Raw genomic sequence first — 24,408 nt, 5'->3', positions numbered from 1 at the left:
CGGATTACTACTCACAGACCCTCTTCGGATAACTTTTAACAGACACTCAAACGTTCACAACAACCCTTAACCGGGTAAACTTTTCTGTAATCCGGCAAACTTCTCATACTCCGGAAGACGGCATGTCCTTTAACTTTTCACCCAGGCGGGTAACTATTTACAATAGGTTGTCGCCCATTAGTAGCGATGTCCTTGTAGACTCTCCTCCTCCTCGCTATACTCTTCAGACCCGTCCAGGTCCTCTGGATAGCAGTGCTCACGGTAGCGCTCTTCCTCTACCCGCTGGACATTGAGGGCGTACCACCCTTTCAGGCCTCGATGCCGGGTGTATGTTACCCGATCTCCCGGGAACAACTCCCGTTTCGGGTGTCCCTTTGGCAGATGACCTTCCACATCCCTTCTGTCAACATAGAGGTCTGTGGCTGTGGTTGAGTCCCGGATGAACCCCCACCCTTTCTCTGGGTGGAACTTTACCACGGTCCCTGCAATTTTAGGACCGCGTGCAGCTTGGGGGTTTCGGCGGGTTCGGGTCTTCTCTTCCTGCAGCTGCTCCCTCTTCTGGCGCCGCGCCCGCTCCTCCTTCTCAAGCTGCCTGATTTCCCGATTGCAGAACTCCTGCCTGCGAGCTGCGGCCGCCCGCGTCTCCTGCGCAAATCCCATCAGATCCTCCCCGGTCTGGTCCCACTCGATCTGGACCTCTTCCTCCGGGAGCTGGAGGATGGCGACTGACTGTGGCACGGGCAGGAGCGGAGCAAGCGGGGCCTCGGCCTCTGCGGAAAGGCTCTCTCGCTGACTAGGATGAACCCATCTCTCTGGCACAGGGACCGGCTCTCCATCGGGTCCGGCGAGCTGGCTGTACAGGTCGGTCCCTAGGGGTGGTGGCTTCGGGACCTGGGGCGCACGCGGTTCGGAGGCGCCTGGGGAGGTCAGGCCTTGCGACCGGGCCTGGAGCGGGCCGCTTCCGACCGCACCCGGGGTCAGGGGGCACGGCCTGGAGCTCGATCCGGCGACGGCGCTCACAGCTTAGGGCCTGCGTGCCGGCTGCGGGAACGGGGGAGTCGCAGAGACGCCCGGAACGTCTGGCTCTGCGACAGGGTCCAGAGGCAGGTTGGTGGCATCAGGGCTGGTGGCAGGAGTGTCCCCCTTACCTGCTTCCAGGGCTGCGCTGCTCTCAGCTTCCGCCCTCCGCTCCTCGTCCTCAGGGGCTGGCTCGCTGGCCGGTGTTGGCGGCGTCCCGTGCTGCTGAGCTGCGACCCGCCAGGCCATCTCTTCCCTCCATTCTGCTACAGCTTCCCGCTGCGCTTGGACCATCCTCAAGTCCAAATCCTCCAACTCAGTTCGGAGGAACTCCGGGTCTTCTCCAGGGAGCTGAGCCATCAGCTCCCTGAGGCTGTACGGGGCCGCGATGGCCTGCAGCAAGCCACCCGTCAGGGTGCTGGAGTCGGTGCTGCTCGCCATCTCTGGGTGTGGTCTGCCGAGACTGATCCAAAACACACCCTGCCCCCCGGTTTTCTTTCCGCCCCTGCTGGGTGTGGTCCCGGGGCAACCTGCTGACAATCACTCTCAGGGGCAGCCCCCCGACGTTGATGGACATCTCTGCAGCCACACTCATGGCTGTTGGGGGTGGGCTCCGTCTTTGGCGCCATTCTGGGACCTGGCCCACGATGGGAGGTGGCTTCTCGTTGTCTTTTGGCGCGCACATTATGGCGTCCGTTCTGCTGGGACGGGCGCCATTTTTAATACAGTAAAACAGTCTCTTTTCAGGCACACAGTACCCGTTGGTTGCGGGCACGAAATCCTGCCGACTACGCCAAAAGTTGACGCGCCTCCTGGGCCGCGCGTGTGTGGGGATACACGGAGCCGGACCCCGTTGCGGATGCTGGAGGTTGTAGTCCTTGTGTGGCGGGGACCCGGTCCCGTGGCTCAGGGTGGTCAACTCAAATGGCGGTCTCTATACCGAATGTCCGACTACGCCACCCGTGGATTGCGGTCAGAGTGAACCGCCGCTGCAGGGCAGACCGCTGAGGCTGGTGTTGTGGGTGCTGCAGAGGATAGTATAACTGTTATGATGTTAGTGGATACCCTGAAGTCCAATGGCGTAGGCCAAGGAAGAGACTGAGACAAGAGTAGTGTGAAAGTCTATTTTAAATGCAGGTGCAAAAAGGTCACAGCAAACAGTTTATGAAGGTAAGTTCATTCCAAACAATACTTCTTAGAACATAATCTGTAAGGCACGGCCTTCATTACTTTTGTGGAATGTAAACGCTAACAATAGTCCCAGTTTACTTAGGTACAGTAATATGCAGACAGAAATAAGGATAGTAAGCTGGTGTAGGTATTCCTCAGTTAATTGTAGACTCACGTAGTAAGTAGAGAAGACAAACTGGAATATGGACATTGATGCTGAGGAATACAGGAGGTGCAGCGGTGGAAGCAGCGATGTCTTAGGCAGAGCTGGATCCGGGTATTAAACACTGAGCAAAGATGGTAACTTTACCGGAAATGTAAAGATCCAGGAGAAGTCCTCTTCAGGAAGACAAAAGTTCAGAGATCCCAGAGAGAGTGAACAACAGCCAGCGGTTCCTTTCAGCAGAAGTCCCTTTAGCAGAGGATTCAGGCAGCAATCCTTTCAGCGGATGACTAGGAGTAAACACAAGGTCAGCAAGACTCTATTCAGAGGGCTAGCACAGGTGAGTAGCAAGCTACAGGCACACAATACTCAGGCAAGGCATGATTGCAAGACATGCAGTTTAAGTAGATCCACAGGCAGGAAGCACATGACCCCAGTGAGGCAGTGGAAGCCATCTTGGCTAAGGGAAAAACTACTGGCAAAGTAAAATTAAACCTAGCATCCTGACATTACTCCCTCCTCAGGGGCGGCCTCCGGACATCCCCAAACCAGGCTTTTCATGATATCTTTGATGAAATTGGGCTATCAGTCGAGAGGCGTTGAGGTTCTCCACAGGTTCCCAAGAGTTCTCCTCTGCTGAATAACCCTGCCATTTTATAAAATACTGAAGCCGGTTCCTGTGAATCCTGGAGTCCAGGATCTTTTCCACCACAAATTGTTCTTGCCCATCAACCACCACAGAATCAGGAGGAGGTGCTGTGCGTCCCTGAAAAGTATTCGATATCGTGGCCTTTAGTAATGATACATGGAACACAGGGTGGATCCTCATGGTCCTCGGTAACTTTAGACGACATGCAACTGAACTCACGATACCACTGATCTTAATGGGGGCCAATGAATTTTGGTCCCAATTTCTGTGAGGGAACATTTAACTTCATATTCTTGGTTGACAGCCAAACCGAGTCTCCTACCTTAAAAATAGGTGCTGGCTTCCGGAACTTATCAGCTGTCCTTTTATACCTCTCTTGTGCTGACGTCAATGTTTCCTTTAGGAGTTCTAGATGTTGTTTCAGGGCGGTTAACCTCTCTGTGACCGCTGGTACAGGAGCCTCAACTGGAAATCTAGGTAGAATATGTGGATGATAACCAAGATTGGCAAAAAAAGGGTGTTACCTTTGTGGATGCACTTTGGGAGTTGTTGTAGGAGAACTCTGCCAAGGGAAGCAAATCTACCCAATCATCCTGTAGATGGCCAACGTAGCACCGAAGATAAAGCTCTAGCGTCTGGTTAGTCCGCTCTGTTTGTCCATTCATCTGGGGATGGAAGGCTGTGGATAAACAGACATTGATATTTAATGCAGAACAAAACCCCTTCCAGAATTTGAAAGTGAATTGTACCCCCCGGGGTCTGAGATAACTTCATCCGGGACCCCATGTAGCGTGAAAATATTTTGAATCACCAGATCTACCGTGTCCTTAGCTGATGGAAGGCCTGTGCATGGAATGAAATGGGCTGCCTTAGTTAGACGATCTACTACTACTAAGATCGAATTTTTTCCCTTGGAGGTGGGCAACTCCACAATGAAGTCCATTGAGATAGACCCCCAGGGACGAGACGGGACCGGTAGAGGCTGTAACAATCCAGTTGGTGGTGAACGAGGGGTCTTACAACGGGCACAGATTTCACAAGAACGGACATAATCCTTCACATCCTTCAGGCAATTAGGCCACCAGAAGAAACGGCTCAGAAATTCCTGTGTCTTTTGTACTCCTTTGTGGCCAGCAATCTTGGAGTCATGCACAAACTTCAGGATCTGCAGCCTCATGGCTTCAGGAATGTATAGTTGTAGATCTCGAGACCACATCCCATTTTTGAAGGTCAGGTTTACGTCTTCAGTAGGCTGAGATAGAAACAAATCCGAACTGTAGGTCTCCTTAATGTCTTTCCATAAATCCTGGTTCTGGATTACTCCAGCAAAATTGGCATCGGACAGAATTGTCTTAGACGGGGCATCAGATATAGCATCTGTAGCGTACATTCGAGATAATGCGTCTGCTTTACCATTGCGGGAACCTGGACGGTAGGAGATCTGACAAACTCCAGGTTACGGTGATCTGTGAGTACCGTTATTTGTTGTGCAGCTCCTTGAAGATGGTACCTCCATTCTTTAAAGGCAGCGATAATCGCCAGTAACTCCTTATTCCCAATGTCATAATTCTTCTCTGCTGAAGAAAGTCTTCGTGAGAAGAAAGCACAGGGATGTAACAGACTCTTCTCTCCGGTTCTCTGAGAGAGTATCGCCCCTAAGGCGCAATCGGAAGCATCCACCTCAATGACAAATGGAAATGCAGGATCTGGATGAATCAATGCTGGTGCAGAGGTGAAACGATCCTTGAGGCCTTCAAAAGCCTGTTGGGCTTGCGGAGACCATGAAAAGGTTCTTCCCTTCTTTGTAAGTTGTGTAATGGGCAGGGCAACTTCAGAGAAGTTACGAATGAATCGTCTGTAGAAGTTGGCAAAGCCGATGAAGCGCTGCACCTCCTTGACACTCCTTGGGATGGGCCAGTCTTGAATCACCTGGATCTTGCTAGAGTCCATATATATTCCCTGTGGGGAAATTGCATAGCCCAAAAACTGAATCTCCGTCCTGTGGAACTCACATTTCTCAAGTTTGATATAGAGGAGAATCTCCCTAAGTCGCCTTAGCACAGTCTTGACATGTTCTTGATGCTCTTGTAAAGAATCAGAAAAAATCAAAATATCATCCAAGTAGATCACAACAAAATGGTCCAACAAATCCCTGAAAATGTCGTTAGCTAAATGCTGGAACGAAGCAGACGCGTTGCAGAGCCCAAAAGGCATCACCAGGTATTCAAAATGTCCATAGCGACACCTAAACACCATCTTCCATTCGTCGCCTGGTCGAATATGAAGTAAATTGTAGGCCCCGCGGAGGTCTAGTTTAGAGAAGATTTTAGCGTGTCGTACTCTTTCAAGCAGTTCGGGTATCAGGGGTAACGGATACCGGTTTCGAATGCTTATTTTATTGAGTTCCCGATAGTCTATACAGGGTCTGAGAGACCTATCCTTTTTCTTCACAAAGAAGATGGGTGCTCCTGCTGGCGAAGAAGAGTGTCGAATGAAGCCCTTGGCAAGGTTTTCATCAATATGTAGTATTCTTTTAAGGCTTGCAGCTCCGGTCCTGCAAGGGGATAGATGTGACCAAAAGGTATCTCTGCACCTGGAAGAAGTTCTATAGGACAATCGTAAGGTCTATGTGGAGGAAGCTGATCTGCGTTCCGCTTATCACAAACATCAGTGAACTCCTTGTAAATAGATGGTAAAGATAATACCTGTCTCGGATGTCTCGGCTCCTGAGTCGGTAGTGTTGCGGTTGGGCTCCCCTTGAGTGGAAAAGATATCTCCTTGGTCTCCTAGTCTATAATGGGATTCTGTGACTGCAGCCAGGGTATTCCTAGAATTATGGGAAAATGAGGAGAAGAAATTAACATGAAGGTGAGCGACTCCTGATGGTTGGGTTCCATGAATATCTCAAGGGGAATCGTCTCCTGATCCACGGGCCCTGAGGTTAGAAGGGAACCATCTACTGTCTCCATTGTTACTGGAGTGACCCTCTTTTGTATTTTAATGTCATGTTCTGTGGCGAATGCAAGGTCCATAAAGTTACCACAGGCACCTGAATCAATCATTGCTGAACTGGTGATCCATTGTCCTGCAACCAAAATCTTGATGGGGAGAGAAAGGTGTGAGTTCTTCTCTTTTCACCCCCCTAGAAGGAGCAGCCGCCGATAACGAGCGGATCACCTCATTAAGAGGCAGACTGGATTCTGATGCAACTGATTCCGAGTCGGAAATATCACACTCAGCGATGGCAGCTATGGACTTGCGGGGCCGATTTGGGCAGTTGATGAGGAAGTGATCTGATTTACCGCAGTAAAAGCACAGGCTCTGTCGGAGTCAGTATTCCCGGCGCTCATCACTCCCGCGTCTCTGTAATGCGTCGACTTGCATAGGGATCGATTCTGCATCTCGAACAGTCCTGCTGACAGGTTCTTTAGAGGAGGAAGAGAGGAAGACGCTTGAACGATTCAATGCGGTCCACCTTTCCTGCTTACTCTCTGTGAGGCGAATATCTATGCGTACACAGTGATTAATAAAAGCTTCTAGCCCTTGGGAAAACTCTGTTCGGGCGAGCTTGTCCTTGATGGTACTAGATAATCCTCTTCTAAAAATGGGCAGTTGAGCATTACTGTCCCAAGTCGTGTCCACTGCCAGTCTTCTAAAGTCTGTTGCATACTCAATCACAGAGTGCTTACCCTGGCGTAGTGATAACAAGGCAGCCTCAGCTGTGGCGCGACGATTGGGATCATCAAACATTTGCGCCATCATTGCCACGAAATCGTTGAAATTATTCAAACGTGGATCACGAGTTTCAATCATTGGATTTGCCCAGGCCAGAGCTCGATGAGTAAGCAACATAATAATGCACAACACTTTCGATCTATCAGTCGGGAACTGAGCTGCATGAACATCAAAATGTAAGGTACATTGATTGATAAACCCACGAAACTTGTCACGGTCACCATCGAATTTAAACGGTGGCAGTTTTGGACTGACGGCAGACGGGGGCTGAACTAGGTTTTGAGTCTCTAGATTTGATAGCCGTGCCCGAAGTTCCTGAAGAGTCTGCCCCCACACTTGTGTGTTATGATTCGTCTGTGCCTCCAAAGCCTCCATCTTTGTCTTCAGGTTCTGCACGTCAGCATATAAAGCATTAGCAACTGTACATAGTCTCTTAACACGTGTCTCCAGGGTTTCAGACCCTGCGGACTCCATCTTTTGGCCTGAGTATCCTGTTACGATGTTAGTGGATACCCTGAAGTCCAATGGCGTGGGCCAAGGAAGAGACTGAGACAAGAGTAGTGTGAAAGTCTATTTTAAATGCAGGTGCAAAAAGGTCACAGCAAACAGTTTATGAAGGTAAGTTCATTCCAAACAATACTTCTTAGAACATAATCTGTAAGGCACGGCCTTCATTACTTTTGTGGAATGTAAACGCTAACAATAGTCCCAGTTTACTTAGGTACAGTAATATGCAGACAGAAATAAGGATAGTAAGCAGGCGTAGGTATTCCTCAGCTGATTGTAGACTCACGTAGTAAGTAGAGAAGACAAACTGGAATATGGACCTTGATGCTGAGGAATGCAGGAGGAGCAGCGGTGGAAGCAGCGATGTCTTAGGCAGAGCTGGATCCGGGTATTAAACACTGAGCAAAGATGGTAACTTTACCGGAAATGTAAAGATCCAGGAGAAGTCCTCTTCAGGAAGACAAAAGTTCAGAGATCCCAGAGAGAGTGAACAACAGCCAGCAGTTCCTTTCAGCAGAAGTCCCTTTAGCAGAGGATTCAGGCAGCAATCCTTTCAGCGGATGACTAGGTGTAAACACAAGGTCAGCAAGACTCTATTCAGAGGGCTAGCACAGGTGAGTAGCAAGCTACAGGCACACAATACTCAGGCAAAGTATGATTGCAACACATGCAGCTTAAGTAGATCCACAGGCAGGAAGCACATGACCCCAGTGAGGCAGTGGAAGCCATCTTGGCTAAGGGAAAAACTACTGGCAAAGTAAAATTAAACCTGGCATCCTGACAATAACTCCCCACGGGAGGAGTATAGCCTCAGGGCAGCAATGCATGGATGTTGGGGGTGATGGTGCGCGGGAGCAGCAGAAATGACACAGAGTCCTGTAAGGGTATTTGCTCACAGTTCTTTATCCATGTTACTACAGCTGGTCATAACGTCCCTCGTCGCACTGTGCTCACCAGGTGAGGGGCTCGGCCTACTCCCAGATAACTTTGGAGCGTTTCACAGGACCCCCTTTGTGTGTCATTTCTCTGGCCTGTCGTACCCCGCCAGTGACCTCGCTTCTGTCCGGCTGCCTCGGGCCTTCTCTGGTAAACCTTGGCGCCAGTTTCCCTGACCCTATATGGTGCATTCCTAGTGGGTGTAGCGAGGGGCTGCGCCACGTGAAATGTCACAGCCTCCGGTTTCTAGCTGAGGGTAGTTCCCCGCCTCCACTAGTTTCGGGGACCGGTCTCCCCCTTTGGCCTGACCCTTCTACGCAGGTAGATTCGGGCGTACGGTGGCGACTCGCCGGTCCACACCCCTGGGGTCCCTTGGTTCCTTGTTCCTGGAGCCTCCTCCGCTCCTCTTTCTTCCTTCTTCCTCCTCCAGGCCCCGGCCTCTCTCTTAGGCCTGCCTGCGGAACAGAGCCCATGCAGAGCCTCTGCTCCCACCTCCTGCTCCCTCTTCTCTCTGTCTGAACTCAACTGTACTCCCTTCTCTAAGATGGTGAACACCTTTTATACCTCCCTCTAGGTGCACCCAGGAACTGCCCTCTCCCTCCTATGCACTACAGGGTTCCCCCTTCCTCGGTGTTCCCTCCCCCCACTCCAGCCAGGGACAGGGACTCTCGTGCTCTACTTGGAGCATATCGGTCGCCCTGTCCCCCGGAAATGTGGTGTAATGCATGCAGGTGTCAGGGTCCTGATCCACACTCCATCCTTACCTGGAAGTGAGATATCGCACATCTGGCTGAGATGCAATACCCCTGTAGCAACCGAGCCCTCGGGGTGCTACATGAACATAGCCTAATGGTGAAAAAAAGGTGAACATTCCCTTTGACATGTATCATTTTCGGGCGTATACGCATACTGGAGTCAGACACTCAGACGTGTATGGTGACTGTTGCTGCTCCGTGCATGACAAATCCGGCATCACCCTCAAGAAATAAAGCTAATTTTCTCCTGGGTGCTGCACTTCCAAGTACAGCAGCCAGTCACTTTCATAACGCTATTACCCTGCAGATTAACCCTATATATGCAAGTTAAAAGCATTTTAGGACATGAGAAGTTCCTCTTAATGATATTTTTGTAGTAGGTGAGTAGTAATAAAATATTTCCTTTATTTTTTCTTTTAAACTAGCAGTTCTGACTTCCTTATGTCACTCAGCATCTTAAAGCAACTTTGTCAGCACAGGATGACTGTTCAAACCAAGTGCAGGCACTTGGTGCTTCATGGCAGAGCCAATTATTTAACTGCACCTTCCCACCTGCTTGGTTTCCATCTATCTCCACCCTTCTTTGACTCTATGAAGGTAGAGCTGTCAATCAATTAAGAGGTGGGTGGAGACTGAGGGAAAACAAGCAGGGGGGAAGGAGTATATAAATTATTGGCCTTGCTGTGAAGCTTAGTTTCTGTGCTGACAGTCTCTTTAACCCCTTCACAACATCCGCTGTTCGTGTATTGGACCATGGAAGGTGCGTTACTGCAAACCACCGTACATGCACAGCGTGACGATTGCGCAGCCTCACGCCGAGCGCGATTAATTGCTGGTGTCAGCTGTATATGAGAGACACCCTGTCCGCTCTATATGAGCTGACACCCTGCAACAATGCCCACAATCAGTGCTAACGCCGATCGCGGGCATTTAACGCCTTTGATGCCTCTGTCAATATCAACATCAGCAATGTCAACATTGATCGATATCGTAGAGGGAGGGAGCTTCCCCTCCGATCTCCGATCACGTTGTGCCGATGGTCTCCATGGTGACCCTGGGCTGAAATGCCTGTAAGCTCCTGCTCAAAGCAGGAGCGAATATATCTCCTCCCTGTGTGAGAGACACAGATCTAATGCCCTGCAATGTAAATAAAAATGGTAAATCGCTGAAAACGTCATCTTGTTCTGCAATGATTGAACCGCCACACAGCTCCATCAGCGTAAAAATAAAAAAGCTATAGCTCTCAAAATAAAGCGATGCAAAAACAATTATTTTTCTATAAAAGTTTTTATTGTATAAAAGTGGCAAAACATTAAAAAAAATTCTATTAATGTGGTATCGCTTTAATCGTACTTACCTGAAGAATCTTATCACTGTCTTATCACTTTTACCACACGTGAACGGCACAAAAAAAGAACCTTAAAACAAACCTGTATTGCTGGTTTTCGTTCATTCTGCCTCCCAAAAATCAGAATAGAGAGCGATCAAAAAATGTAATGTGAAATTGTCAACTAACTCATCCTGCAAAAAACAAGCCATCACACGACTGTCGGCTGAAATATGGAAAAATTAAAGCTCTCAAAATATGGTAATGCACAAACTTTGTTTTACGAAAAAAAGGGTCTTTTAGTGTGTGACAGCAGTCAAACATAAAAGCCCTGATATAAATCTGGTATCGCAGTAATCGCACCAACCCGAAGAATAAAGTAGTCTAATCACTTATACCGTACGAGAAATGGTATAAATAAAATAAATAAAACCAGTTCTTCACCACCTGTTGATTTGTTAACTTTACATCCCAAAGATCGCAGTACGGTTCGGCTCACATTTATCCTGCGCTCTGCGCTGAGCGCTTACACCGAGGTTTCCCTGTAAATCTCTGAAATAAGCGATTCAGATGGAACCTCTGGCAGAAGATTCACTGTAATGAGGCAGAAGGAGGCACTGTGGACACCATCTGGCTTATGATCCAATTCACAAAAAAGCAAGTCCCCACTAAGGTCTGTCATCTGTCAATGGAAATCTGAAATATAGGGGGCTTCCACGTTACTAGTAGTACAAAAGCTCTGGAAAAACGCTACGGCTCCTCATCCCCAAAAAGAAATCCAGCGAATTCTGCGCTCCCAAATCCAAATGTCCCCCTCCCTTCTGAGCCCCACAGTGTGCCTAAACTGCAGTTGACATCCACGTTTGGCATTTCTGTAGCAATGAGAGCCTGCTTAATTTACAGGTGCATGTCTCCAGAAGCACGAACTGGGCACAATGTACTGGACACTACAATGTATGGGCACTACACTGGCAGATTTGCAATTTTCACTCAGCAACATCCACTGCTGCTTGTTTCTGGAAAACACCCATGGAGTCAAAATAGTCAGTGCACCTGTAGATAAATTCTCAGAGGGGTCCAATTTCCAAAATGGGGTAACTTGAAAGAGGATTTTGCTCTTCTGGCACTTAGAGGCTCTGTATATGGAGCCAACAAACTATTTTTTTTTCTTTTAAAATCAAATGTTTTTATTGATTTTTATAAAGATTTTTCACAAAGGTAAAAAAAAAAAAAAAAAAAAAAAACCCACATCAACAACCAAACATTGGAGAAACTCAGTTCTCCACCCCCCAACCTTAAGAAGCATTAAACATGAGTTATTTATACATCTTGGCTCTGCAAAACCAGCAGAATTAGATAAACAAATATTTGAACATAGTAACAATAGTCAATCCAATTACATATAACTTGTGGAAGTACTAATAACAATTTTATTAATTTTTGAAGAAGTTTAAATTTGAGGCATCATATAAATGTAACTCAAAGCAAGCAGAGGCAAAAATCTCAGTTTCCTAGATGTCAAACCAGAGCCATCAATCCATAGAGCCCATATCTTGTCAAATTTAGAGATAGCATCTCTTTTTAGGTATATGCCTTTTTCCAAATTTACTAGCCAGTTAACTTTATCAATAAATTCTGATATCCTAGGCTCCTGGTCTGCTATCCATTTTTGGGCTATCAATTTTATTGCCGTATATAACATATGTGCCCCCGCAATTTTGCCGTACTCATCAATAGTCAGATCTTCAACATATCCCAGTATACATAATAATACTAATGGTGAAAGCTCTACATCAATAAAATAAACCCTGTTAATCATTGCTACAACACTCTTCCAAAAGGACACCAAGTAAGAACAGTTCCACATCATATGAAGCATATCTGCTATGTTAGTTTTGTATCTAGGACAGTGAGGACTTGAACGAAATCCTATTTTAAATAAGAATTGAGGTGTCCTGTATACCTGGTGTATCACATATATATGGGACGGTCTATGGGATTCACTTAAAGACAGCTGTGGAACTCTTTCCAATATATCTGACCAGTGATTTCCCTCTATGGGTCCCATTACACTCTCCCATTTCTCTTTTGATCGCATTGGCTGGTTTGTCAATATAATGTCTAAGACAATGTTATAAAGTAATAAGATCAGTCCACGAGAGCTGTGTACATTAGCTATTCTCTGTATTATTGAGTTTCGGGGTACCCCTCCATTCCAGAACAATACCTTCCGCCCGATATGTGTGCCTAAATTGTAAGTATTTATAGAATTCAGAGGGAGGTAACCCATATTCGTTTTGCAGTTGTGAGAATTCCTTAATCACATCACCTATCAGCACTTGATTAAGTCTGTTTAAACCCTTGGTGCTCCAGGAGCCAAATCCCACAGTTGGTATAGATTTGGAAGCCATAGAGTGTTTCATAATGAAGTAAATTGAGAAACACCTTCTATTGTAATTTTTTCACCGTCCCCCAAAGTTTGTGACATAACAGCATAGTCGTTATTTTGCCTCCAAGTGTCCCAAACTTATGCGCCTCCAGTACCTCAGCGTTTATCCACACTAAAGATAGACCATGTCTATTATTTATTGATGCTGATCACTGTCAGTGTAAAAGGGCCTTTAAGTAATGTGTATTGTCAAAGATCACAGCCAGGGGGTCACGCTGAACCCATCCCAGTTACTTTTTTGCCATGAACAGTCCTCTGCTGCCCCCTGTCGTCAGGACAATTACACAATTGGCCAACGATTAACAGATGAGGCTGCGGCTATTACCACTGATAGGCCGGTTATTGGAAAACTAATAGTGAGCATATGGTATATACACCTCTGGTTCCAACGCTTGAAATTTATAAATGTACCCCGGTATGGTCACTGCAAACTCCACAATAACTTATTCGCTGCCACCATCAGTCGTTTTTATAACGGCGGACTTGACGCCTGATTTCTGGTAGCGTATGGCTTTCAGGGGTGTGGTTTACAGAACAAAAGGAACATAACTATTACATTTTATATTTAATCCAGCACAATAGGCAGTGTTTATAAAAATATACAAAAAAATTTACAAAGGGGACAAAGCAATACAGCAAATACAATTACATAAAATAAGAGGATAAACAAAAGAAACTTACGCTGGTCACAGAGATGGCTCAGCTTAGCGAAGGAGAGCACTTTGATTGTAAATGTTCGGTGAACGGGAATCATGCATACACTGACATGTACAGGTGCATCTCACAATTAGAATATCATCAAAAAGTTAATTTATTTCAGTTCTTCAATACAAAAAGTGAAACCCATAGCGTCATTACAGAGTGATCTATTTCAAGTGTTTATTTCTGTTAATGTTGATGATTATGGCTTAGAGCCAATGAAAACACAGGCCTCCTCTTGCCTGGTCTTGCAGTGTCAGCTAGCCGTTGGAGCAAGAACACCACTTCTCCCAAACAGTGGCTAACAATGTTTGTGCCAAGTACCATATACAAGTTTGTATCATCAGGATTAGTCTCTACTACAATTAGTCCCTAGTCCTTCAGTTCCACTCTTCCCACCTTTACTGCCACATCCTTAACCCCGACTAGGTTAAGGGGGAGGCCGTTTGAGGCATAGACGGAAAGATTTGGATCTGGTGGGCTTAGTTCATCTATGGACCAGAACCTTTTGTAGAGGACATCAGGCATGATGGTTACCTGAGATCCTGTGTCCAGCAGAGCGTGTGTCGGGATGCCGTCCAGCACAATGGACAGGAAAGGTCTTCCTCCCACGAACCTGCTGTACCAGTCTGATGGGCCTGGGGAATCTACTCCTGGATGTCGGCCCTCAGCTCCAGGGTTTTCTCGTTTAAAGGACAGCTCTGGACGGTGTGACCTGTCTTGCGGCAACGGTGGCAGACAGGGTCCTTCGGCGGGCGGCGTTGGTCGCTGGTCCTCTCAGGGGGTGGCATTATCCTCCTCCTCCTTCTCCTCCAGGGGACATCCTCAGGTCTGTCGGCTAGCAGGATCCTCCCCTCTGCCTGGGGCTCCGTCCGCAGCTGCAGGACACTCAGTACAGTGGTCAGGGTTTTGCTCAACTGACGCACTTCAAAGCGCAGGCTGTCCAGCTCACTAGGGGACGTTGCTGGAACCTTGGCTTCAGCAGCCACCGGGGAAAAGGTGGATGCTGCAGGCACTGGGGTGGCCCCACCCTGGTAACATTGAATAGTATTTGTTTCCAGGGGCTGCAGTCCTTTTATAGCCATGTCCTTGAGGTTGTCAAAGGTGGCATCTGGATGATCCAGGGACCACCAACGCACAGTCCTGCTCTCCTCTGGAGACCTCAGTCCCCGGACAAACTGTTCCTTCAGCATTTTATTCTCATTATCGATGCTGGTTGGACTAACCTGTTTCAGAGCTCGTAGGGAGCCTTGTAAACGCCAAGCATAGTCCTGAACACTGTCCTCCGGTTGCTGAGAGCAGTTGAAGAACCTCATCCGGAGGTCCGTCTCAGTACGATCCTCAAAGACAGTCTGTAACTTTTTAAAGATTGCGGACACTGACTCCTGGTCTGCGGCCGACCAGGTTTCTACTTCACGCTCCGCAGCACCAGTCAATTGTCCCAATACCACAGCGGCTCTTTGTTTGTCTGTCATAGAGTACATGTTCAGTATACCGTATATCTTCCTTTGAATCCAGACAGGGTGTGACGGATCAACCCCGTACTCCAAGTATTTGCCACATGGAGGTTGTCGTAGCGCCTATGCAGCTAATGGGACATAATGTTATAAAGTGGGGTGAATATTGTGGATCACATATTGTTGGACATTTTGGGATGTGACCGAAACACTCCTGGCCCCCACCTTCCTGTGCTCACTTAGCAGTGGCAAACAGACAATGTGCTGATTAATGGGTTGTTGCATAACTGCTGTCTGGGAGCCTACTGTGGGTATTATCTGGTGAGAACAATGGGTGCTAAAAATTAGCCTGTGTGATTCTCTATAAAACCTGCTTGTGAGAATAAAAGTTAAGTTCATCTTGGAGACACTGTGCGATAGTCATATTTTATATATCCCAGTGTAAGAAAAGCCTTTCCATGTCAGGGGCCTATCGAAGAAGATTGGACATCTGCGGATGGGGTAACTAGCTCCCGTCACACTGGTGTCAGAAGTGGGACTCCGTCCATCTTCTTCAGGAACCAAGGACTGAATGGAAGACATCTGCCAGTAGCTAAAGAGGAATATGTTGAAAGACCTTGTGGAAGCTCGAGGGTTAACCGCCAGCAACAAAACAAAAGTGGATTTGATAGCAGCCATTATGGAGCTCGACAACGCAACAACCTCCAAAGGGAACGTGGAAGAGACTCCAGAGGGAGGTAAAGAGCAGACTGGCACTTTATGCTCCTAACCCGGCAGTACCGATCATAGATAAGGTGATGGCTGATGTGCATACTGATCTGGATAAAAAGATGGAGATGGAAAGGGCAGAGCGGCTGGAGCTAGCCAGGATGGAGATGGCAGAGCGGACCAAGATAGAGCTAGCCAAGATGGAGATGGCGGAGCGGAGAGAGGAGATACAGTGAGCAGGGGGAGCCCTGGCTTCCTCCCCGGTATGAGCAGGGGTAAGCCACAAAAAGATCCAATACAATGCCTTCCGACAGTTGGGGGAGGCAGAGGAAGACATTGATGGCTTTCTGCAGGACGTTGAGCGGCAGTGTACCCTTCATAAAGTGGAGCCGAAGAATTGGGTCCAGATTCTGGTCAGCAAGCTGACAGGCTGGGCAGCGGATGCCTATCGCACTGTATCGGATAAGGACTGTACGGTCTATAAGCGAGTCAAAGAAGTGATCTTGTCCCGGTATGCACTAACACCAGAGGCATACCGTCAAAAGTTCCGTAAAACCACAAAACGGGAAACGGATGCCCACGCTGAATGGGCCTGTAAACTATGGCGGTCACTGCTACAGTGGGTACAAGGTAGCAAAGCAGACACGAAGGAGGACGTCCTACAGCTCATCGCATTAGATCGATTCTTTACTGGGTTAACTCCCGAGACGTAAGAATGGCTTCGGGACCGACGACTCTTGAGGAGGCTGCACGGCTGACCAATGAACATTATGATGCCAGGAGGGCCCAATTGTCAGGGTCCAAAATTGTCTCAAGGGGCCCTCCCATGGGTCTGGAGGCCCCTAAACCACAGAAGCTTGGCGGGGGACCCACCAATACCCCGGCCTACCAGAGTCCTCCTGGGGTGTGATGCCACACCTGCCATCAGCTGGGTCACCTGCAGAGACACTGTCCCAACCGGACCCAACGCACCCATTGGCCAAAACCGGAAATGGCTACCTTCAACCGGGCCACTGTACACTGCTACCAAGGCGAAGCCGACCCGGCATCGGTGGCTATGGCTAATTATGGGATGGAAGAGATAGAGGGAGTGCTGCATGAAGTGGACCCTTTGCAGGCAGCCCAGGCAGATAATCGACAACAACATAGACAGTCGGTGTGGATTAATGGGAAACGGCTTCAGGAATTAAGAGATTCCGGAGCTACTCTGACCCTTGTGAAGTCGCATCTCGTCCAAGACCAAAAGACGGGTCGGACAGTGGCGGTCCGTGTAGCAGGGGGAGTCATACATCGACTGCCCACGGCCAAGATTCACCTGAACTGCGGGGTCGGGGATGGCCTTGTCGAGGTCGGCACGATGAAGGATTTGCCTGCAGATGTACTGCTGGGAAGTGACTTGGGGCCCATGTTGTCTTCCTTCTCGGTCGCCCCCCTGGCTGAGACATATCCTGTGACTACCCGGAGACAAGCTCGAGCTGCGGAGGCGGAATCACACTCGGAGGAGGCCCAGGTAAAACACTACAGCCCTTCGCGTATTCCCATAGCCAGACACATTTCATGGGACACCCCAGCAGAATTTAGAGGGAGGTACTAGAGGATCCCTCATTGCAGGGGAATCGCGGGAAGGCACAGGAGGGGAGAGGGGTACTGGAAGGTGAACAGTTTATATGGCATCAGGGACTCCTCTACAGGGTTACAGAGCAAACTCACTCAGGGACGAGCCCCACTGTAAAACGACAGCTGGTAGTTCCCAAAAAGTATAGGCAGGAGTTGCTGCGAATCTCTCATGACATACCCTTGGCGGGGCACCTCGGAGTCAGCCGCACCAGGCATCGTCTGACACAAAACTTCTTTTGGCCAGGGGTATCCCATGATGTTCGTCAGTACAGCCAGACCTGTGACAGTTGCCAGCGCATTGGCAAGAGGGGAGATCGCTGCAAAGCCAACCCCCTTCCCATTGTGGAGGAGCCATTTAGCCGAGTAGCGGTCGATTTGATAGGGCCTTTAGCCAAACCCAGTCCGTCAGGGAAAAGGTATATATTGACAGTGATAGATTAAGCCACACGGTATCCAGAGGCGGTGTTATGATAGGCTACAAGCACGAAGGAAAGACAGGAGATCTGTCCCTACAATAGAACTAAGCTAGATCCCTACGATGTAACGGGGAACCTGATCCTGCGATCAGACCCGCTAAAGTCCTCAGCTAGTCTGAACGAAGACCTATAGATGTGAGGAAGGGATCCCTACAAGAACTAGGGACTGGGAGCAGAAATTGTAGCAGTAAAAAGACAAACACACAACATAGAACATAAAGGTCAAAAGACGTAGCTAAACTAACTGAGAAAGGTTACAAAGCACCTGGCTAGCTTAAGAGTAGAAATTACAATGAAGTCCAGCATGGCCAGAAGGGCGGAGCAGGATTAAATAGGCAAAAAGGTCATGTGACCAGCAAAATAGAAAAAACCTAACAGGCGAGTTCTAACAGTACCCCCTCTTCTAAGAGGATCCTCCGGATACCCTAGGCCCAGGCTTATCCGGAAACCTCTTGTGAAATGCTCTGACAAGTCTGGAAGCAGAAACATCATCTGCCCTCACCCATGAGTTATCCTCGGGACCGAAACCCTTCCAAGCGACGAGATACTGCAAACTCCCGCTATACCATCTAGAATTAAGGATGCGGGAAATTTCATATTCCCCGTCCTCCACCACTGGAGGAACAGTGGCAGTGGCGTCTCTATCTGATACATCAGCTTTTTTCAATAGAGAAACATGAAACACCGGATTAATCTTCCAGGAGGTAGGAACCTCCAACCTAATAGCAGATTGGTTAACTACCTGAAGCACCTTAAAGGGCCCTACAAACTTGGGACCCAATTTTTTAGAAGGAATCCTCAACCGCAGATTCTTAGAGGACAACCAAACCATGTCACCAACCGTAAATAAAACCTCTTGACGTTTCCTGTCAAAGTACCTCTTAGATTTTTTGTTAGCCTCCTGAAGATTACCACGCACATCCGTCCAAACTCTCTCCAAATCACCGGAAAAACTCTCCTCCTCAGGCACAGCCGATACCAATTTGGAGAATGACCCAAAAGACGGATGTCTCCCAGAACAACAAAAAAAAGGCGAACACCCAGCAGAAGAGGATGTATGGTTGTTAAGAGCAAATTCAGCAAGCGGCAGAAACTCAGACCACCCCTCTTGATTGCCTGCCACAAAACAACGCAAGAACTGCTCAACATCCTGATTCTTCCTTTCTGTCTGGCCATTAGACTCAGGATGATATCCAGATGAAAATGACAAATGAACTCCCAACCTGTCACAAAAGGCACGCCAAACACGAGCCACGAACTGAGGTCCCCTATCAGAAACAATGTCAGTAGGAACACCATGGAGTCTGACAATTTCCTTGACAAAGGCCTTAGCGAGTGTCTTAGCGCAGGGCAGTTTGATGAAGGGAACCAAGTGACACATATTGCTAAAACGGTCCACGACCACCCAGATGACCGTGAAACCCTCAGAGGAGGGAAGGCCAGTAATAAAGTCCATAGCCAGATGTGTATAAGGTGCACTAGGAACCTCCTGAGGGCAAAGCAACCCCGCAGCAGGAGTATGAGAAGACTTAGATCTAGCACACACAGTACATTGACGCACCCACTTAATGACTTCCTTCTGCCATCCAGGCCACCAAAAACTGCGACCCACAAGTCTCTTGGTCTCAGAAATTCCTGGATGACCTGCCAACCGAGACTCATGACACTCAACAAACAAATCTCTCCTAAAGGTCCTAGGCACAAACAACCTCCCATGGGGAGTGTTAGATGGGGCATTCTCCTGTGCTTTAAGAATCTCATCTTCCAAAACGGAGTCCAATGCAGCAATCACAACACCTTCTTGTAAAATGCTCTCCTCCTCCTCAGCACCGACCAAGGGAGAAAAGCTGCGAGACAACGCATCAGCTTTAACATTCTTGGTACCCGTGATGTAAGTAACGGAAAAATTAAACCTCGAAAAAAAAAGTGCCCACCTAGCCTGACGGGCATTCAAGCGCTTGGCAGTATCAAGATAGATCAGATTTTTATGATCAGTGAAAACCTGAATGGGAAATTCAGCACCTTCCAAGAGATGACGCCAGTGTTCAAATGCGAGTTTAATAGCCAGCAATTCCCAATTACCAATATCGTAATTAAGTTCAGTCTCAGAAAAAAATTTTTAAAAAAAGGCACAGGGATGTACTCCATCCTTGTTTTCCTGAGACAACACCGCCGCGACCCCCACAGAAGAAGCATCAACCTCAACCAAAAATGGCTTAGTCACATCAGGCTGCATAAGGATGGGGGCAGAGCTGAACCTCTCCTTTAGAAACACAAACGCTTCAATGGCCTCAGTAGTCCACTGAACCGTATTAGCACCTTTCCTGGTGAGATCGGTCAGTGGTTTGACAATAATAGAAAACTTTTTAATGAATTTTCTGTAATAATTGGCGAAACCCAAAAACCTCTGTATCGATTTCAAACCAATAGGCCTAGGCCATTCCTGCACAGCTTGAACTTTCACCGGGTCCATCTCAAAGCCCTCGCTGGAGATAATGTAGCCCAAAAAACGAATTCTCTGTACAGCGAACTCACATTTCTAAAGCTTAGCAAAAAGCGAATTGTCAATTAATAACTGTAATACCTCACGTACGCTCCGCCAATGCGACTCCTGATCAGGCGAATAAATCAAAATGTCATCCAAATACACCACCACATTTTTGCCGATCAAAGGTCTAAGGAAGTCATTAATAAGATTCTGAAAAAATGCTGGTGCATTGGTAAGACCAAAAGGCATAACCAGATTCTCAAAATGACACACAGGAGTGTTAAAAGCAGTCTTCCATTCATCACCCTCCTTCATGCGCAACAAATTGTATGCCCCCGGAGATCAATTTTAGAGAACCACTTGGCCCCCACTAACTGGTTAAGCAAATCAGGAATCAATGGCAGTGGGTAGGGATTACGTACAGTAATTTTATTAATCTCGCGAAAGTCCAGACAAGGACGTAAACCGCCGTCCTTTTTTTTTAACAAAAAAAAATCCAACAGCCACAGGTGACTTAGAGGGTCTGATATGACCAGCGGCCAAGCTCGTCTGTATGTATTCCTCCAAAGCCTTTCTCTCAGGAATAGTAAGATTAAATAAACGACTTTTAGGAAGAGTCGCCCCAGGGACAAATTCAATGGTACAATCATAGTCTCTATGGGGAGGCAAAATTTGCGACTCCTCCTCAGAAAAAACTTTCCAAAAATCCTGAATAGGTACAGGTAATTCCCCTTTATCCACAGCAGCAATGCGCCTGTTACAACACTTGTCATAACACTTCGGGCTCCAGGACTTAATTTCATTAGTAGACCAATCCAGTACAGGATTGTGCAATCTTAACCAGGGTAACCCCAAAATTACTGGAGAAGGCAAATTATTTAATACTACCAAATCCAAATTTTCTTGGTGAATACCATTAATAGTGAGGGGAAATTCATAAACCTTGTGAGTAACACATTTCAAGGGAGAGCCATCGACAGAAACCACGGCAATAGGGGATGACAAAGGTTTGGGTTTTAATTTAAGTTTTTCCAAGAATCCCCCATCAATCACATTCAGAGTAGAACCACAATCCACAATTACCCGAAATTCAATTAATTCTTCCTGAGCTGCAGTAGTAGCAGAAAGAAATACCCCTTAGTGTTTAAACAGGCTATACGGGCGTAACTGACCTTTTTTTTTTCTTTGTTCATACGAAGCACACAGTTCTTAATGAAATGGTCAGATTTTCCGCAATAAAAGCACAAACCTTCAGAAAACCTGCCGTCTTTTTCCTGAGAGCGGGGTGACATCGCCCCAATCTCCATCGGCTCTCCAATGTCAGTACAGACCCTCTCAAGACTAGGAGCTGACATGGCAAAGGATTTACTCTCATTAACCCTTGCACGCAGTCTCCTGTCCACCCGTATAGCTAATTGCATTGCCTCCAGCAAGTTTCCAGGTGTAGGATAAGCAATAAGCAGATCCTTAACCCTTTCACCTAGCCCAGCAAGAAACAAACTTTTCAGAGCTGAATCGTTCCACCCCACCTGAGCAGACCACCGACGGAAGTGAGTACAATAATTTTCTACATTACCTGATCCCTGTCTCAAAAGTCTCAATTCCGTCTCAGCTGATGAGACACGATCAGGATCATCATACAACAACCCCAAAGCAGAAAAAAAACTATCCACTGATCTAAAGCACGGATCACTAGGTTGGAGAGAAAAGGCCCATCCCTGAGGTTCTTTGCGCAAAAGTGACATTACGAACCCTATGCGCTGTGATTCATCACCAGAGGATCTGGGTCTCAAACGAAAATACAATAAACAAGCATTTTTAAAGGATAAAAATCTTGTTGTTCACCAAAAAATAAATCAGGCTATCGTACCTTTGGCTCCACAAAATGCGCTCCAGAACAGCTACTCACGTGTTGTTCGAGCTCGGCCACCTCCAGAGAGAGTCCTTGCAGGCGTTGAGCCAAATCCTGAACCGACACCATGATGGAAACTGGAGGCCTTTCCTTAGAGATATTTTTGGGCTGGACTTACTGTTATGATAGGCTACAAGCACTAAGGAAAGACAGGAGATCTGTCCCTACAATAGAACTAAGCTAGATCCCTACGATGTAACAGGGAACCTGATCCTGCGATCAGACCCGCTAAAGTCCTCAGCTAGTCTGAACGAAAACCTATAGATGTGAGGAAGGGATCCCTACAAGAACTAGGGACTGGGAGAAAGATGGACACCTCCTAGCAGAAATTGTAGCAGTAAAAAGACAAACACACAACATAGAACATAAAGGTCAAAAGACCTAGCTAAACTGACTGAGAAAGGTTACAAAGCACCAGGCAAGCTTAAGAGTAGAAATTACAATGAAGTCCAGTATGGCCAGAAGGGCGGAGCAGGATTAAATAGGCAAAAAGGTCATGTGACCAGCAAAATAGAAAAAACCTAACAGGAGAGTTCTAACAGGCGGTTGCATTACCTAACATACTGGCAGAGACTGTGGCGGCTGCCCTGCTCCAGGTTTTCTCACGGGTTGGATTTCCCCGGGAGATTCCCCTCCAGAGGCAGACAAGTGGAGGCAAGTGACCAAAAGAAGCAAGAAGACCATGGAGACACCACCAACCACACAACTGAGAAACAGATTCCAAGGACTTGTGGAGGACGAAGATGGCTCACCTAAGGATGAGGAACTACCAGCAAGCAAAAAAGAAAAGAGTACCCAGAAACACCCAGAAGCGACAAGAAAAAGGACAGCCAAGAAGGGAAGAAGAGTGGTGGTGGTGGGAGACTCACTACTGAGAGGAACAGAAGCAGCTATCTGCAGACTGGACATAACCGCAAGAGAAGTATGCTGCCTCCCAGGGGCGAAGATCAAGGATGTTACCGATAGGATACCGAAGCTCATCAGTTCCAAGGATGTCCACCCATTTCTTCTGATACATGTTGGCACCAATGACACGGCAAAGAAGGACCTACCGACAATCTGCAAGGACTTTGTAGCATTGGGGAAGAAAGTAAAAGAACTGGATGCGCAGGTAGTTTTTTCTTCTATCCTTCCAGTAGACGGGCATGGCGTCAGGAGATGGAACAGGAACCTTGATGTGAACAACTGGCTGAGACGATGGTGCAGACAACAAGGATTTGGATTCCTGGACCACGGTGTGAATTACCTCTATGACGGACTCCTTGCCAGAGACGGACTACACCTCAACAAACCCGGGAAACACACATTCGCCAGGAGACTCGCAACACTCATCAGGAGGGCGTTAAACTAGAAGAAGAGGGGATGGGAAGAAAAACGCCTGACACGAACATGCAACCAGAGAACATACTAATGAAAGATATGAAGTGCGACAAAGAAGGTCCAAGACAAGATACTTGGAAGGGAGGTAAGACAATTTCTAATACAATCCACAGGGAGAAGATTGGAACAAAACAAAATCGTGTAAACTGCGTGCTAGCAAATGCCAGGAGCCTGGCAAACAAGATGGATGAACTGGAAGCAGAAATATCTACAGGTAACTATGACATAGTGGGAATAACCGAGACATGGTTAGATGAAAGCTATGACTGGGCAGTTAACTTACAGGGTTACAGTCTGTTTAGAAGGGATCGAAGAAGTCGGAAAGGGGGTGGAGTCTGTATATATGTAAAGACGTGTCTAAAGCCTACAATACGGGAGGATGTATGGGAGGGAAATGAGGAGGTTGAGTCCTTATGGGTGGAGATACATGGGGCAAAAAACCTTCTAGTTAATACAGATGAGGATAGGGCACAGCTACAGGAGGATTTAGATAAACTGGGGAGTTAGGACAAAAAGTGGCAAATGGGGTTCAATGCCGATAAATGTAATGTCATGCACATGGGAAAGAAAAACAGCAGTCACCCATACATATTAAATGGGAAACCGTTGGGGAAATCTGACATGGAGAAGGACCTGGGCGTCTTGGTTAATAGCAAATTAAATTGGAGTGCCCAGTGTCAGGCAGCAGCTGCGAAGGCAAATAGAGTCATGGCATGCATCAGAAGAGGAATAGGGGCATATGATGAGAACATTGTTCTTCCTCTGTATAAAGCGCTGGTAAGGCCGCACTTAGAATATTGTGCACAGTTCTGGGCTCCGGTGCTCAGGAAAGACATATTGGAGCTAGAGAGGGTACAAAGGAGGGCGACTAAGGTAATAAAGGGAATGGAGGGACTAGAATACCCAGAGAGGTTGTCAAAATTAGGCCTATTTACGTTGGAAAAGAGAAGGCTTAGGGGAGAC

Source organism: Phyllobates terribilis, unplaced genomic scaffold (genome assembly GCF_046119375.1).
Source record: "Phyllobates terribilis strain yellow unplaced genomic scaffold, ASM4611937v1 Scaffold_8__6_contigs__length_399053987, whole genome shotgun sequence".
NCBI lineage: Eukaryota > Metazoa > Chordata > Amphibia > Anura > Dendrobatidae > Phyllobates > Phyllobates terribilis.
This window is presented reverse-complemented; position numbering follows the sequence as displayed.